The 17,995-nt window shown below is 37.9% G+C and overlaps 1 pseudogene; it reads right to left on the minus strand.

Moving 5' to 3' along the window:
- Positions 1-874: 874 nt before the first annotated feature.
- LOC113177828 (high mobility group protein B1 pseudogene) lies at positions 875-1,515 on the minus strand (annotated as a pseudogene).
- Positions 1,516-17,995: the final 16,480 nt, after the last annotated feature.

Raw genomic sequence — 17,995 nt, forward strand, 5'->3', positions numbered from 1 at the left:
GGTATATTCATTTATGTACATAGGAAATTTGGGTCAGATACATTAAACAGTTCTTCCCTTCTCCCATCTCTCCTCCTTCCCCCCAAATCCCCTTCCTGTATTCCACTGATCTCTCTTCTATTCTCACAGGATTTCCTTTTCCTCCTTTTTATTTTCACCCTTATTTTGGTCCAACTTCCTCATATCAGAAAAAACTTTTGACCTTTGACTTTCTGGGTCCAACTTATTTCACTTAACCTGATAGCCTCCAGTTCCATCCATTTATTGGCAAATGTCATAATTTTATTTTCTTTATTACTAATACTTCATTGTGTACATATATCACATTTTCTTTATACATTAATGTGCCTGAATCCCTATAGCATGATGATTTTAGTTATTTTAGATATATACTGAGGTTAATACCTGGCTCATATGGTGATTCTATTCCTAGTTTTTTGAGGAAATTCTAAACTGCTTTGAAGAGTGGTTGTACTAATTTGTAGTTTTACCAACAATGTATGAGTGTAGTCACTCCCCAAAATCCTCACTAACATTTTTTTATTATTTGTACTCTTTTTTTAAAAAAAAATTATTTACTTAGAAGCATTCAGAATGTCAAGGAAACAGCTGTAACTTTTTTTAAATTTCCATGCCAATTTACAACCCCCATACTGTACCAGGCAAGGTTACTGGCTATTGAAAATACCATCTGGACAGGGCTATCTAAAAACACTTTCAGTAGTGTGTTAACTATACAAAAAAAGACACTGTACAGTTTAAAAACAAATCTTACACAGTCTTACATTTCAATTTTTTTTCTTTAAAAGGAGTGAGTTGTGTACAGGGGCTTTAAATGCTTTATAGACAAGAAAAAAACTACGATAGAACCAACTTATTCATCATCATCATCTTCTTCTTCATCTTCATCTTCTTCATCTTCCTCCTCCTCCTCTTCATCTTCCTCATCTTCCTCCTCTTCCTTCTTTTTTCTTGCTTTTTTCAGCCTTCACAACTCCTTTTTTGCTGCATCAGGTTTTCCTTTAGCTTTGTAGGCAGCAATATCCTTTTTGTATTTTTCCTTCACTTAGCAGCTTTCTTTCCATAAAGCTATGTACCATCTGCAGCAGTGTTAGTCCACATTTCTCCCAGTTTCTTTGCAGCATCACCAATGGATAGGCCAGGATGTTCTCCTTTGATTTTGGGGCGATACTCAGAACAGAACAAGAAGAAGGCCAATGGAAGCCTCTTGGGTGCATTGGGATTCTTGAACTTCTTTTTTGTTTCCCCTTTAGGAGGGATATAGGTTTTCATTTCTCTTTCATAACCGGCCTTGTCAGCTTTTGTCATGTCTTCAAATTTTCCTTTCTCTTTAGCAGACATGGTCTTCCACCTCGCTGAGCACTTCTTAGAAAACTCTGAGAAGTTGACTGAAGCATCTGGGTGCTTCTTCTTGTGCTCCCCCTGGCAAGTTTGCACAAAGAATGCATATGATGACATTTTGCCTCTCAGCTTCTTAGGATCTCCTTTGCTCATGGTTAGTTATTTTTCCTCAGGGAGGCACAGAGCCTTCCAGTGCCTGTCCAGCTCTCACTTGCCCAGGTGCTGTCTCTATGGAGTTCAATGTACTGCAATGGCTGTGAGAGCTGGAGCAAGCCATTATTTTTACTCTTGATAATTGCCTTTCTGACTGAAGTGAGATGAAATTTCAGCTTAATTTTGATTTGCATTTTCCTGATTGCTAGAGATGTTGAACATTTTTTCATATATTAATTGGCCATTTATATTTCTTCTTTTGAGAAGTGTCTGTTTAGATCTTTTGCACATTTATCAATTGTGTGTGTGTGTTAAGTTTTTTGAGTCCCTAATATATTCTGGATATTAATTATCTATCTGAGGAGTAGTTGGCCTAGATCTTCTCCCATTCTGTAAGCTCTGTCTTCACACTCTTAATTGTTTCCTTTGTGGTGCAGAAACTTTCTAATTTAATGTTCCATTATTGATTCTTAGTTTTATTTCTTGTGCCTTAAGAGTCTTGTTAAGGAAGTTGATACCTGTGCCAATATGTTGTGCCCATGTTCTCTTCTAGCAGTTGCAGAATTTCTGAACATATTCCTATGTATTTCATTCACCTTGAATTGACTTTTGTGTAAAATTTAATTTAATGTTCCATTATTGATTCTTGGTTTTATTTCTTGTGCCTTAAGAGTCTTGTTAAGGAAGTTGATACCTGTGCCAATATGTTGAGCCCATGTTCTCCTCTAGCAGTTGCAGAATTTCTGAACATATTCCTAGGTATTTCATTCACCTTGAATTGACTTTTGTGTGGGATGACAGAGATCAAGTTTCATTCTTTACAAATAGATGTCCAGTTCCCCAGAAACATTTGTTGAAAACGTTGTCTTTTCTCCAACATGTGTTCTTGGCATCAGGTGACTGTATTTACATGGGTTTGTCTTCTATTCTATTCCATTGATCTTTGTAATCTATTTTGGTGCCAATACCATGCTGTTTTTGTTACTATAGCTCTGTAGTATAATTTTGGGTATGGTATTGCGATGCCTTCAACATTGTTCTTTTTGCTCAGGATTGTTTAGCTATTCTGGTTATCTTATTCTTGTGTTTTAAAACGTTTTTATCTAGTTCTTTGAAAAATGACATTAGTATTTTTAAAAAATATTTTTAGTTGTAGATGTACACAATATCATTATTTTATTTATTTATTTTTATGGGGTGCTGAGGATTAAGTCCAGGGCCTCACATGTGTGAGGCAGGCACTCCATCACTGAGTTACAACCCCAATCTGCCATTGGTATTTTGATGGGAATTACATTGAATCTGTATAATGCTTTAGATAGTACAGACTTTTTTGACAATATTGAATCGCCTATTCCAGAACATGGGAATTCTTTTCATCTTCTAAGGTCTTCTTTTTTTCTTTCTTCAGTGTTCTATAATTTTCATTCTACAGTCCTTAACTTCATTGTTAGATCAGGCTCCAAGTATTTTATTTTTTATTATTGAAGTTATTGTAAATGGGATAGTTTTCCTAACTTGTATTTCAGCAGATTCATTGTTAGAGTATGGGAAAGCAATTCATTTATTTATATTAACTTTATAACCTTATAACTTTACAATCTGTTACTTTACTAAATTTGTTAACAAGATGTAAAGTACATTCATAGATTGGAAAATGGTATTTGTAATGCATCTTACTTTCTTTGTTTGAGGCAGGTTATCACTAGGTTGCCTATGATGGCCCTGAACTCCTGAGCTTAAAGAATCCTCAACCTTCACTCTCCCCAGAGACTGGACTATAGATATATAACATGCTGCTTGGTAATGAATATTTTTGAAAAAGAACTCCAATGCAGGATGTTCTTAAAACCAATAATAAAAGAAACAATAAAAATGACAAAATTTTAGCCATTTTAGATATATGATCCTCAGTATCTTATAAGCATACAAAAAGCACCAATTTTTACCATTGGGGAAATGAAAATAAAACTCCATTTGAGTGTTCATCTGTTTTCTTTCAACATCCTGAGTGTATTAGTGTAATCAAAAGGAACTGAGACCCCAATAAGATAGGGGAAAATAATGATGACTTTCAAGGGAAAATTTTCCAGATGCTTCAAACATGTGGAAAGAAGAAAAGAACAGTAGCAATCCATAGAGTTGGGCACTGGAGGAAAGACAGGTTTTACTAAGAAAAAGCAATGTTGATGTTTGTTGAGCTACTAAATGTGAGGCTCTGCATTTATGACACATTTCAGAATCATTATCTAATTTACACATCAACACCGTATGTAATAGGTTTCATTGTTCCTATCTTTAATATTTTGGAGACAAGAACTAACTTTTCCTGATTGTGAAGGGCATCTCTAACTTTTCTTGTTATCTAGGGTGTAGCATCTGGGAGGGCTCATAAAGAGCAAAATTTTGCCTATGGAGAAACAGTGTCCCCGGAGCAGGTGGCTGGATGTTTCAGTGATGGTGACATTACTGATTTCAAAAGGATCTCAAGGGAATTGGAGAAAAAGATGCCAAACCAGGTACAAATTCCCCAAAGGTAACTGTGAGCCCCTAAATAAACCTTCTCCCTTTACAGTTGTTGTCGTTGGGTTTTTTAGTTACTGTCGTGAAAAAGTTGACTAAAACACTGGGTAAGACATGTCACCTCTCACATATTCAATTTCATTTTCTTTAAGGAAGCTGTCACTTTCTGTTGGCACTGGGCTAAGTATTGACATTCATTATCTCATTTGCTTCCCATAATAACCATTTTAGTTGATACTACCATAGCCCCAGGAGGAATGAAGAAATTAAGCATTAAAATTATTAAGTAATCTGCCAATATCACTGAGCTAAGGAATAACAGCTAGAAATGAAATCCATGGCTATGGTGTCAAGAATGTTGCTGCACTGCTGTGCTAAAGAAAGATGTGACTGACCTCAAAGAGTTCCAATAAGAATTAAATGAAGACATACATGCAGGTACTCAACCCGATCCTCCCTATAAAATATTGGGGATTGGGAGAATCAATCAAATATTTCAGTGGATTCTATTCAAAGGCAAAGCTCAAAACATTCTTCTCAGATGTATTTTGTAATTACAGAGCAGAATCCAAATAGATATCTATGATCTATCTTGCTTTTTACTGTGAGAACTCAGTGAATTCCCATATTGAAAGGTTGGGAGAGGTTGGGAGGTAGAGGATAATATGAAAGGCATCTACAACACAATGTTCCCTATAATGGCTTATTTTTCTACACCAAAGATTTTATTTAATTATTTTGGTACCAGGGATTGAACTCAGGGGTACCCAACCACTGAGCCGCATCCTCAGCCCTTTTTACTTTTTATTTAGAAACAAGGTCTCACTAAGTTTCTTAGGGCCTCACTAAGTTGCTGAAGCTGACTTTGAGCTTAGAATCTTCCTGCCTCAGCCCCCCAAGTCTCTCAGATTACAGGCATGCACCACTGTGCCTGGCCATCAATGACTCTTGTTCCCACTTCTCATGATATCTCTTTAATACAGTAAAGAATAGAATAATAAACACAATTTCACTTAGTAGAGAAAAATCTTCCACCTTGTGCAACAAGTCAAGCTTTGTTTCCAAAGTATCCAACTACTCTTCAGCCCAAATCACCTCATATATTACATCTGTCATTTCAAATCAATCACTTTCACACCGGCAGGACATTAGTTCAAAAACCAGCCAGCTCTCCTGAATCTTCTATGGCATGATTACTGCTATGGGAAATTCACTGGCTTTGGTTCAGCAAAGGTAGCCCCTGTTGCCACCATTTAACCCAAGAATAAGAGAGACAGACAGGAGTGGGCGAAAATCACCGAATATTTTAGCTTGACACCAGATGGCACTGCTTCAGCAGGGAGCTGCTCTCTTTTTCCACACAGGGAGGGTGCTAGAGGCTGAATCTCAAAGAAAGAAAAGAGATTTAGGCAGTTTTCACAAAGAAGTGACATTTGAGTCAAGACAAAGAGGGAGTACAGAGGTACACCATATGGTTATTTGAAGGGCTAACATTGCAGGCAGAGAGTAAAGGCAAAGGGCAAAGGTACTGATGTGGAAACATGCCTGAAAAGTTTCAGGAATAAACTTTCCCTCTAGTCCCTTATACCTTCCAGCACAGTGTCGTAAAAGAGACTGGATAATGCACACAGCACTGCTAACTGGTTAGTTGATGACTGTTTTAATTATAGAAATAGTAATTATAAAAATGAGAAAGAGAATTTGGAATGGAAGCACTGAAATAGGTAAATTTGGTGGGAAAGTAAATTTGTAGGCCATTTTGGCAAGCAATTAACTGAAAAGACCTGAAAACCAAAGTGTCTAATATTTCAAGGAAAGCCCTAATGACCTAAATGGAATATTGTGTAAAAAATAAATGGTGTTTATAAAATGCATCCATAGTGATTATTGAGAAGGTAATGAAAAGTGATCATATCAACTGTGGCATTGCTGCTTGGTAGAACTATAAACAGTACCACAGTTGTAATGTGACCTTCCAAGATTTAAAAAAAAAAAAATTTAATATATTTTTAGTTGTTGATGGACTTTTGTTTTATTTATTCATTTATATATGGTGCTGAGACTGGAACCTAATGCCTCACATATGCTACGCAAGAGCTCTGCCCCTCAGCCACATCCCCAAACCTATTTTGTATTTTATTTAGAGACAGAGTCTCACTAAATTGCTTAGCACCTCACTTTTGCTGAGGCTGGCTTTGAACTCATAATCCTCCTGCCTCGGCCTTCTGAACCACTGGGATTACAGGTGTGCACCACCATGCCCAACCTGGCACAGATCTTTGATTGATAGGATAACTAGTGATTTTACCCATTTTTCAAAATGTGGATCTTATTTAATTAAAAGTCTTTCTGGGGCTAGGGATATAGCTCAGATGGTCAAGTGCTTGCCTTGCATATACAATCGCCTGGGTTCAATTCCCAGCACCACACATCACACACACACACACACACACACACACACAAACATATGAAGTCTTTCTAATCTATTTGTTCTATAAATTCTCTAAAATTCCTCTTTGCTTTGAAGTTTGGTGATGCTGCTCCTGTTACCTAAACTTCAAATGAGAAGACAGAGATACCTCCTGACTGGTTGTGCAGCCTCCATTGAAGTCATAGTCTTATATCAATTGTTCACATTTACTGAGTTCTTACTGTGTATGATGCACTCTCAAAGCATTTTTATGTGCATTATCCCATCTAGCCCTCTTCATAGAATTCCATTTTACAGAAAGGACATTGATACTTGGAGACTGTTAAGTAGCTTTTCCAAGCTCACTCAGAGAGATTAAATGAAATAGCTGGGTTTCAAAGCCAAGTGTGTTTAAGACTGGAGCACAATCTCTTAACCAATTCTTCCACAGTGCCCATCAACCTTTCTCTCCCAATGAGTCTTATGATGAGCACTAAGTGTATGAATTTCACTTTTATAACACTACCCACTTACTCAAAAGCCTCAATAATTATTTACTAACAAGTAACCTAGAAACTCATTCAGCATTTCAAAGCTTTTGTTTTCTGGATCCAAACTCTCCAACTTTTTTGATTTCCCACTATACTCCAGCCCATTCATTTTTCTTCCATCCATCCATCTCTTCAGCCATCTCTCCACATAATGGCTTAAATGTATTTGAGGAAATGACTACAGTATATCCAGCTGGAATTAGTGAAGTAGAAAAGAAATTCTGACATAAACCATCAGAAGACTGGTATATTAAAAAAAATAATTTGAAGTACTTCTTCAGAGGGAATTTTGCATGAACTGGAAAAACCCTTACTGATTTGAATTCTTGGTGGATTTAAAGTGAATGGCTACTTATGCTAGTCCAGTAATATCAAGAAAAAGTCTTTTGAAGTCAATAAACTTCCTATGGGAGTCCAGGAGTGGTGGCAAGAGGAGGTTCATTATCCAGATCTGAGATTCTGCCATGGGCCCCCCTGTGCTTTACATTATCCAGAATACATGAAAACCTCTCATGGGTGTGGTTCAATCAGAACAGTTCAACTGGGCAATGGAATGGAGGCTCTGGATAATCTGGTTATTTGTCCCAAGTCCAACCTTAATACTGCAAATTCCATTTCAAGCGCTGAGACTCAGCAGGTTTGCTACTTACAAATGTGCTCTGAGAACCAGCATCATCAGCATCTCCAGAAAACTTGATAAAACTTGGACTGTCCAGCACCACATCAGACCTAATGGATTAGGATCTTCCTCTTAACAAAATCCCCAGGTGATTCCTATGCTCATCCTTTGAGAACCCTTGCTCTAGAGAATATTCTGTTAGACTAACAACCCTCTGAACACAAGAGGGCAGAGTTTCCTAATGCCCCCGAGCCTTTCTCAATTTTTAAAAATTGTACAGACTTGTTGGGGTGGAGTGTTATAATTGGATACATGGACACAGTGTGCTATGATCAGATCAGGGTAGTTAACATTTCCATCAGCTTAAACATTTAAAACAGTTTTGATTAACAAGTAATAATTGGATATATGTGGAAAAGTATGATATTTCCATTCATTTATATACTATATACTAATCAAATCAGAGTTATTAATATTTTTATCTCTAATCATTACTTTTTATTTGAAACTTTTGAGCTTCTCTCTTCTAATAATTCAGAAAATACATAATAAGATATGGTGAACTAAAGTCACCCCACTGTGACTACTACCTCAACATTACTGTATTTTGGTACACAATATCCAACCCCCTTCTATTCCCTCCCTCTTCCCAGTTTTTAGTAAACACTATTATATTTTACAAAGGACTTTTTAAAGAATCTACATATAGAAAAGAGCATTTGGTATTTTTCTTTTTCTGTCTGATATATTTCTGTTAACATATTGTTTTCAGTTTTATCCATTTTGCAAATGATGGATATCTTTGCTTTTCATAGCTAAATAATAATATGTTTTGTATTCATACTACATTTTTAATCCATATATCCATTAATGCATCTAGGTTGATTCTGTTTTTTCACAATCTGAATGATGCAGCAATAAAAATGGAATATAGGTGTCTCTTGATTGCCTATCATTTATTTTCAATATATACCCAGAAATGGGATAGCTGGATCCTATTATTGATCTATTTTAGTTTTTGTAGCAACATCCACATTGTTGTCCATAGTGGCTATTCTAGTTTTCTACACAGAAGAGGAAACCATCCATAATGTGAAAAGGCAAAGTAGAGAATAGGGGAAAATGTTTGCCAACTATTCAATTGACAAAGGAGTATATAAGGAACTTAATAAAAAACAATAATTCAATTCAAAATGGCCTAAGGATATGAATGGATACTTGTCAGAAGACATTCATTTGGGTAACAAATATATGAAATATGATCAATTACATTCACAGTCAGGTAAATACAAGTCAAAACCATGTTGATATATCGTGTCAGTCCATTTAGAATGGTTGTTATAAAAATGATGATAAATAACAAATGCTGGTGAAGCAGTGGAGATAAAGGACTCTTACACACTGTTGGTGGGAATGTCAATTCATCCAGCCTTTCTCAAGTTTGGAAAGAAGCTCCCTCTGAAGTTGGATTTGGCCAGTGAGTGTAAACAAAGGGCTGAACATGCTGATTGGCTGGTAGGAAGGCAGAAGACTCCTCCTAGGGATAGAAGAACCTCAGTAGCACCCACTGCTGAAGACCATGACTTCTGACTGAGGCTGAGTCCACAAACCAGGCCACAGCTGGGAGCAGCATGAAGCCATTCCTGGGAGGTGTTCTGGTGATTCTAGTGATGCGGTGGCTTCACATGGACAGTGAGTTGGTGGTTTCCTGGTGAGGGGGACAGAGAGATCCAGGGACATAGCACACAGAACAGAGGGGAAGGACCAGGATTTATTGTAGTTCATCTTTGGTTGTATCTGGGGTGGTGGGAAGAAAGCTGACTCCTAGGATTGTTAAATGTGGTGACTAACCCTCCTTTCAGGCATTGTGCTCTCTCCAGGAGATGATGGCCAAAAGGTGGAACAGAATCCTCAGGTCTGCAGCATTCAGGAGGGTGAAAATTCTTCTCTAACCTGTCACTATACAAATTATTCTCCAGAGTCCTTCCAATGGTACCGTCAAGACCCAGGAGGAGACCTCTTCTTGATATTAGTGCAAAAAAATGAGGGTGAAAAACAGAAAGGAAGACTGAGAGTCACCTTTGATACCACACCAAACAGAGTGCCTTGCATATCACAGCCTCCCAGCCTGCAGACTCGGCCACCTACCTCTTTGATTGCCTGATATAATTTATTTTCAATATGTACCTCTGTGCCCTGCCTCACAGCAGCAGCTTGGCAACAGTTTCCTATATGCAAACTTGTAACTTCTTCCAGTCAACAGAGCTGGTGACTGTGCTGTCCCCAAAGACTTGCCACATCTTCTGCAAAATAAAGGGGGTGGGAACTCATTTGAAAGGTACAAAGTGTGGGGGAAGGGCTTTGGGTTGTCCAGGAGCAGGGGATCCTCCATCAGTCTCAGAATTACAAGGCTGACTGCATGACTGAAAAACTTGTGAGGTTTGGAGGTCTCAGCTTTCTCATCTGAAAATAATGGGCTCAAATATGTGATTCTCAAGGAGCTCTGAGGTTCAGAATCTAATTTTTCTAAAACAAGCAACATCCTGAAAAGTGCCAGAGAGCAGGAATGGGGATATGCTTTTTCCCCAGTAAGACATTTTTTTTGGTGAGTTATAATCATACATGATCATGGGATTTATTATGTCATATTCATGTATACATATAACATAATTTGATCAATCCGTTTTCCCAGTACCTCCCCTTTCCCTCTCCTTCTCCTTCTCCTTCCCCTAATCTATTAGTTCTATTCTACTGATCTGCCTTCTATTATTATTTTTTTAACTAGTGCATTATATATATTCACTATTCCTTGTGGTCAATGTGTCAGATTCATTGTGGTATAGTCATCCATAGTCATAGCATAATTTGTTAGATTTTATTCCCTCGTTACTTTCCCATGACCTCTTATCCCCTTCATCTACTCCTTTGGTGTTCTTTCCTCATTTTCACAAGGACCCTCCTTTTAAATTCAATTTTCCCCATTTCTCTCTAGCTTCCACATTTGAGAGAAAACATTTGACTCTTGTTTTCCTGAATCTGGCTTATTTCACTTAGTATGACATTCTCCAGGTCCATTTATCCACAAGTGAGAGAATTTCATTCTTCTTATATATACACAATGAATAAAACTTAATTGTGTATATATACAACAGTTTCTTTATCCAATCATCCATTGACAGGCACCTAAGTTGATTCATAACTTAGCTATTATGAATTTTGTTACTATAAATATTGGTATGCATAAATTACTAAAATGTGTTGCTTTAAGATCTTCTGAATAAATGCCAAGGAGTGGGAGAGCTGGCTCATGTGGTGGTTCTATTTCTAATCTTTTGAGGAATGTCCACACTGATTTTGAAAATGGTTGTCCTAATTTGCATTTTTATCAACAGTGTATAAGAGTACCATTTCCCCCACACCCTTGTGAGCAATTAATGTTCTTTGTATTCTTGATGGTTGCTATTCTAACTGGTTTGAGATGAAATCTGTGTTGTTTTGATTTGTATTTTCCTAATTGCTTGGGATGTTGAATTTTTTTTTTTCATTTATTTGTTGATCATTTGTATTTCTTCTTTTGAGAAATTATATTTAGAATTTTTTCCCATTTATTAATTTGGTTATTAAATGGGGTTTCTTTGATGTTAAAATTTTTTTGAGTTCATTATTTATTCTGAATTTTAAACCCCTTTTGGAGGACTAGCTGGCAAAGATTTTTCTCTGTTTTGTAGGTTCTGTATTCATGCTCTTAATTGTTTCCTTCACTGTGCAGAACTTTTAAAATTTAATTTCATCCCACTTATTGAATTTTGGTTTTATTTTTTGAGCTTTAGGAGTCTTTTTAAGGAGGTTGATGCTTATGCCAATATGTTGGAGTGTTGTCTCTATGCTTTCATCTGGCAGACACAGTGTTCCTCTTAATTCATTCATCAGATTTTCTTTTAATTTGGTAGTGTTTCTCTGGATTTTCATACTTCTTTATATCTGTTGACTCCTTTGCTGAAGGATTGTAAATTTTATGGGGAGACTTATTTGCATGTTTCCAGAGTTCTTGGCTTTGTGCATCTGTTAAGATGGATTTCTTTTCCTCTTTTATGAGGGTGTCTTTTAGTGTTGGTTATCTCTTTTGCAATAAGTCCTGCACTGTTGCTCTAACTTAATTTCAACACCTAGGAACAGCATAATCCAAGTTTAATTGCCTATCTCTCAATTAGCTACTGAAGTACTGCTAATTTAATTCACTCTTGGAGAGCTGCTGCAACATGTGAGTTCCTCTGAGCCTGTGTCTTGAAACCTCAGTTTTTGTTGTAGGATCAGATGCCTAAGAGTGGGACCTGAGGTCCTCCCCAGGTCTCCCTACTTTATTCCTGGTTGTTGGTTTGGGGTTTTCTTTCTTTCTTTCTTTTTTTAATCTTCCCTATTCTGTATGTTAAGGTATTGTTGAAGCTTGAGTTGAGTTGATTTTTTGTGGAACAAGTGTGTTTTCCCTGGCTGAACTGTGGGTAGAGCTCAGCAGCAAAGTCTCTACCCTGTGAACTTGTAGTTTCTCAGTCACTTCCCAGCCCCCCTCAGAAAAAAGGAAAACAACAGCAACAACAGCAGTGAACAACATACAGCATTTAAATAAATATCTGGTGCCCACTATGACATCTACAAAAAGAGGAATGGCAGGATCATTCATTAAAATTCCAGCTGAGAAAAACACACATTTTCAATCCCCATTACCTTGTTCTGCTTTTTCCACTACTAACAGGCTATAATATTTATTTTATCACATTTTTGTTCACTCTGTTTCCTCAGTAAAGTGAAAGCTCTAGGAGAACAGAAATTTCAGTCTGATTTATTCACTAATGTATTCTATCATACATAACAGAGCCTGGTGCTTAACAGGGCCTCACAGGAACTCAATGCTGTTTATTAATCAGTCCAGTTGGTGATAAACAGATTATATATACTGACTCAATCTATCTTTATTTGCTGATGACATGATTCTATATTTAGAAGACCTGAAAAAAAATGACACTAGAAAGCTTTTAGAACTCATGAATGAATTCAGCAAAGTAACAGGATATAAAATTAACACCCTGTGGTGAGCACTATTGGAGGAACTAGGGTAGAGCCAGGTGCTTTTCTAATGCAGATACATTTAACACACTCTTAACACACACAAAACAGTACTACTCTCATTCCAACTTGGCAGCAAGTGCCTCAGAAGTAACAGACCATGTTCCACTGGGAACTGGACATTTCTTGGCTGCTGAGGTGTCAGATGCTTGCAGCTCTGTGGGGAACAGGAGTGGCAGCTGATTTCACAGTGACAGCAGAGCAGCATGGATGGTATTGTGGGAGAGTGCATCTGTAGTGCCTCCCTGAGTGCTTCTTCCCTCCCCATGGGTTGACCAGACAGCAGCGCTGGGGGAGAGTGCTCCTGCCATGGTAGCAGGCTTCAGGGAGTCTCCAAGTGTTGGCCTCCCTGAGTGATTCTCTCCAGGGAGTTGTGCTTTTATGAGGCTTATATAGGTCCCCTCCCAGTCTATATTACCTCGCTGTCATCCTTATCGCCATCCTACCTTCTGCTACTTGCAAAAGGGGCACAAGGATAAGGGGGCAGGTGGGTCATCACATGTCTAAGTTAGCTGTCAGCTCCTGCTGTCTTCATGCTTGCTTCTTAGAGTGCTCCTTACATACCCACAAATGAATTGTGTTCCTGTAAATCACTGATGAATCAACTGAAAGAGAAATTAGGAAAACTACCCCATTTATAATAGACTCAAAAAATAAATAAATAAAATATGTGGGAATCAATCTAACAAAAGAGGTGAAAGACCTCTATAAAGAAAACTACAGGGCTGGGGATGTGGCTCAAGTGGTAGTGCGCTTGCCTGGCATGCATGCCGCCTGGGTTCGATCCTCAGCACCACATACAAAGATGTTGTGCCCGCCGGAAACTAAAAAAAAAAAAAAAATTAATAAATATAAAAAATTCTCTCTCTCTCCTCTCTCCCTCTCTCTTAAAAAAAAAAAAAAAGAAAACTACAGAACACTAAAGAAAGACATTGAAGACCATAGAAAATGGAAAGAGCTCCTATGTTCTTGGATAAGCAGAATTAATATTGTCCAAATGGCCATACTACCAAAAGCACTATACAGATTTAATGCAATTCCTAATAAAATTCAAATGATATTCTTCATAGAAATAGAAAAAGCAGTTATGAAATTCATTTGGAAACATCAGAGGCCCAGAATAGCCAAAGCAATCCTAAGTAAGAAAAGTATAGCAGGAAGCAAATTTTTACCCCTCACACATCAGACAGAACACTAATCTCTAGGGTATATAAAGAACTCAAAAAGCTAAACACCAAAAAACAAAACAAAACAAAACAAAAAACCAACAAAAACAAATAACCCAACCAATAACCAATAAATGGGCCAAGGACCTGAACAGACACTCTCAGAAGAGGATATACAATCCATTAACAAATATATAAAAAAGTGTTCATCATCTCTAGCAATTAGAGAAATGCAAATTAAAACTACTCTAAGATATCATCTCACTCCAGTCAGAATGGCAGCTAGTAAGAATACAAACAATAATAAGTGTTGACGAGGATTTGGGGAAAAATCACACTCATACATTGCTGGTGGGATTGCAAACTAGTGCAGCCAATATGGAAAACTGGGAATGGAACCACTATTTGACCCAGCTATCTCTCTCCTTGGTCTATACCCAAATGACTTAAAAACAGCATATTGTAGGGACACAGCCACATCAATGTTTATAGCAGCACAATTCACAATAGCTAATCTATGGAACCAACCTAGATGCCCCTCAGTAGATGAATGGATAAAAACCATGTGGCATATATACACACAATGGAATTTTACTCAGCAATAAAAGAGAATAAAATCATGGCATTTGCATGTAAATGGATAACATTGGGAAGATAATGCTAAGTGAAGTAAGCCAATCCCCAAAAACCAAATGCCCCAATTTTTTCTTTGATATAAGGAGACTGATTCATAGTGGGGTAGGGAGGGGGAGCATGGGATGAATAGACACACTCTAGATAGGGCAGAGGGGTGGGAGGGTAAGGGAGGTGGCAGGGGGTTAGAAATGATGGAGGAATGTGATGAACATCATAATCCAAAGTACATGTATGAAGACACAAATTGGTGTGAATATACTTTATATACAACCAGAGATATGAAAATATGTTCTCTATAAGTATAATATGAATTGTAATGCATTCTGCTGTCATATATAAAAAATCAATTAATAAAATAATAAAAAGGAAAAAAAGAAAGGCAGGAAGGATAACAATACTGGACTTTAAATTATGCACAGAGCTATAGTTACACAAAAGGTCATGATATTGGCACCAAAACATACACATAGACCAATGATATAGAATAGAAGACACAGAGCCAAACCCACATAAATACAGTTATCTTATACTAGACAGATGCACCATAAAAATGCATTGGAGAAAAGATAGCCTCTTGAACAAATAGTGCTGGAAAGACTGGAAATTCATATGTAACAAATTGAAGTCAGAGCCCTATCTCTCACCCTGCACAAAATTCAACTCAAAGTGGATATGAAACTACAAATTAGACCAGAGACCCTGAGCCTAGTAGAAGAAAAAGCAGGCCCAACTCTCCATCATGTTGGCTCAGGGACTGACTTATTCGATAAAGCTCCTAATGCAAAAGAAGCAAAACCAAGAATCAATAAATGAGATGGTAACAAACTAAAAATCTTTTTCACAGCTATTGTACTGTAGTTCCAGCCCTTTTAATCATTTTATTTTAAGACAGGGTCTTGCTAAGTTGACCAGGCTGGCCTTGAAGTTGTGATCTTCCTGCCTCAGCCTCCACAGTAGCTGGGAATACAAGATGTCCTATGGCACCTGACTCTGATTTTTTCTAGGCCTCATATTAAATTTTGCTTTCCACAGTGTTATTCTACTTCATTTCTCCTTGCATATCCCACTTCTTTCTCTAGCTGATTTACTATCTTTAGAAGGATCTCAGTGTCTGGTTGGTGGAAACTACACACCAGCTAATGTGGGACAGTTATTTCAGAGTTAACAAGTTACCTGAAAAGCTATAGCTCTAATGCACAGACAGGAAAATTAATAAAAATGCAAGCCAAGCACACAATAATCAGAACATGAATTCACCCCCTTCTTCCTCAGAGCCTTTGTCTCAGGTCTTCCCACTTCCCTGGAATGCTTCTCTCTGCTGGTCATGTGGATGGCCTTTGTTTACCTTTGTCTCTGCTCCTAGGGAAACATGGCACATGCGAGTAATGACCCAGTTTACTACATGTTACATTTTATAGCAAATAACCAACTACACCTTGAGTGTTCATCAACAGAGGAAGGGTGTATAAGCTAAACATGCCATGATGTGGTAAGGCAGTAGCAGAATTTATCTGTGCTAATGTAATACGACCTACAGAATTTATCATTGAGTTTGTAAGCAAGTTACAGAAAGTTTTGCACAAGACATAATTTTGTATCAAGTAAAAAACTATAAAAGAAATACTATATATTGACTATTTCACATATGTGAATATACTTGTAAATTTATAGCCAAACCCCTGAGAGTTTTGTCTGCAAATTGAAAGATGAAGGAAGAGTTAGGGTGATGAGTGGTGTAAGGGCCAGGATTGTATGGGAACTCGGTGGGGCTTTTGGTTCATTTATAGTGTTTTATTACTTTCAATAATTCATATATTTGTAAAATTTTCATAATACCAAAACTAAGAAAAAGTCATCAAAGCCATAATAAAGAGTTATTCATATTCTTGTCTGTCTTTCTCATAACAAGGCAGGAGAGGGAGGAGAAAATGTCCAACTTCTTCAGAAGGTTTTGTCTGGTCACCGCATATGTGAGTGCTCCCTGTCTCTGGGGTCATGCACCTTCACTTCATGCTCCTCTCAGGGTCCTACTATTTGATTTAATTAGAGATATGTGTATTTTTGTCTTTCCAGTAGACTTTAAAACTAGTGTCTTCTCCTCTCTTATGTATTCTTCTTTTCCACTTCCAGTAAAACGTCAATAAATGTTTATAGATTAATTTGAAACTAGAGAAATTATAATCAGCAGCACAGAATGACAACTGCTAACTTATTCTAAAATATAATATCCATATAATAATAGCATTTTAAAAGTGGCCCTGGTCTTTGTGCTGTTGGTGATTGATCAAACCCATAGCTCTACGCTCTGTGCTCTACTACTGAGCTATATACCAAGTTCCTAGAAGTGGTTCATTTTTAACCCTCATTGAATCTAGAAGGTCATTTTGTTTTCTGAGCATCTGCATTTCCTGCACCAGAGAACATGCAGAGAGTGGGGCTGATTTGAATGACTCCTGAGGACTTGGTTGGTCTTCAGCAATCTATATTGATGGTTCTGTCCACCAGGGGGCACTCCAGGCTGCAGGAGAAATGACTTCTGGGGTACCAGAGGGTGAATAGGTAAAGAGAGGAGACCAGAGACTGTGAGCCAGTCATCTCACATACAGCAAGGGGGAAGCTTGTGCTTCTTTTAGTTCATCTTAGATCTTCAGCTCTGCCCTTCTATACAAATCCACAGAAAGCTGGAGCCCATATTCATAGGAGCCCATATGCTTATAAATCCATCATATTTATATCCTATTTTTTTAATGGACTGAACTGTTGTTGGAAATATTTTAAATGCCAATGGTGATCTGTTGACTTTAAGTAATTGTTTTTACTTCTTAATACTCATTGCATACTATCAAACAGTTTTCTTTTATCAAAATATTAATATAATTGATTCGTTAAAAATCTGTCAAACTATGTAACTTGGAAAATGGGCTTATCTTTTTGTGATTCTTCAGTGTTCCTTTTCACCCCACTTTTATCTTCATTCATTGGAAACATCACCCTCTACCCACTGCACCATCCTCACACAATTCTGGAGCCACCACTGTTGTCTCCCTGGGCCACTGGGGGTGGAGCTCCCTGTTAGGGGCAGGACAGATCTCAGATGTGACTGGTGCTCAGGGAGTCAGGTGGAACCTGTTGCCTGGAGGAACAAGCTTGTCTGGCCTAAGACCTGACACCTGCAGAGCAGGGAGAAGACCCAGCAGCCAGGCCAGCAGCCATGCAGAGGGGACTGGGGGCTCTGCTGGGGCTTCTGTGGGTGCAGATTTGCTGTGAGTCGGGTTCCTCCCAGATGGGGCTGGGGGTGTTGTAGGGCTGACAGTGTGAGGGAGGGCAGGGAGAGCTGGCACCAAGCCCCCTCCCTGTGCTCCATCCTCAGGGTGTTTCCTGGGATATTCTGCAGGTTTGTGAACTGGTCATGGATTCCCCAGTGACACCAGCTGTGTTTGCTTTTCTCTTTCCA

This window comes from Urocitellus parryii, chromosome 6 (genome assembly GCF_045843805.1).
Source record: "Urocitellus parryii isolate mUroPar1 chromosome 6, mUroPar1.hap1, whole genome shotgun sequence".
Lineage (NCBI taxonomy): Eukaryota > Metazoa > Chordata > Mammalia > Rodentia > Sciuridae > Urocitellus > Urocitellus parryii.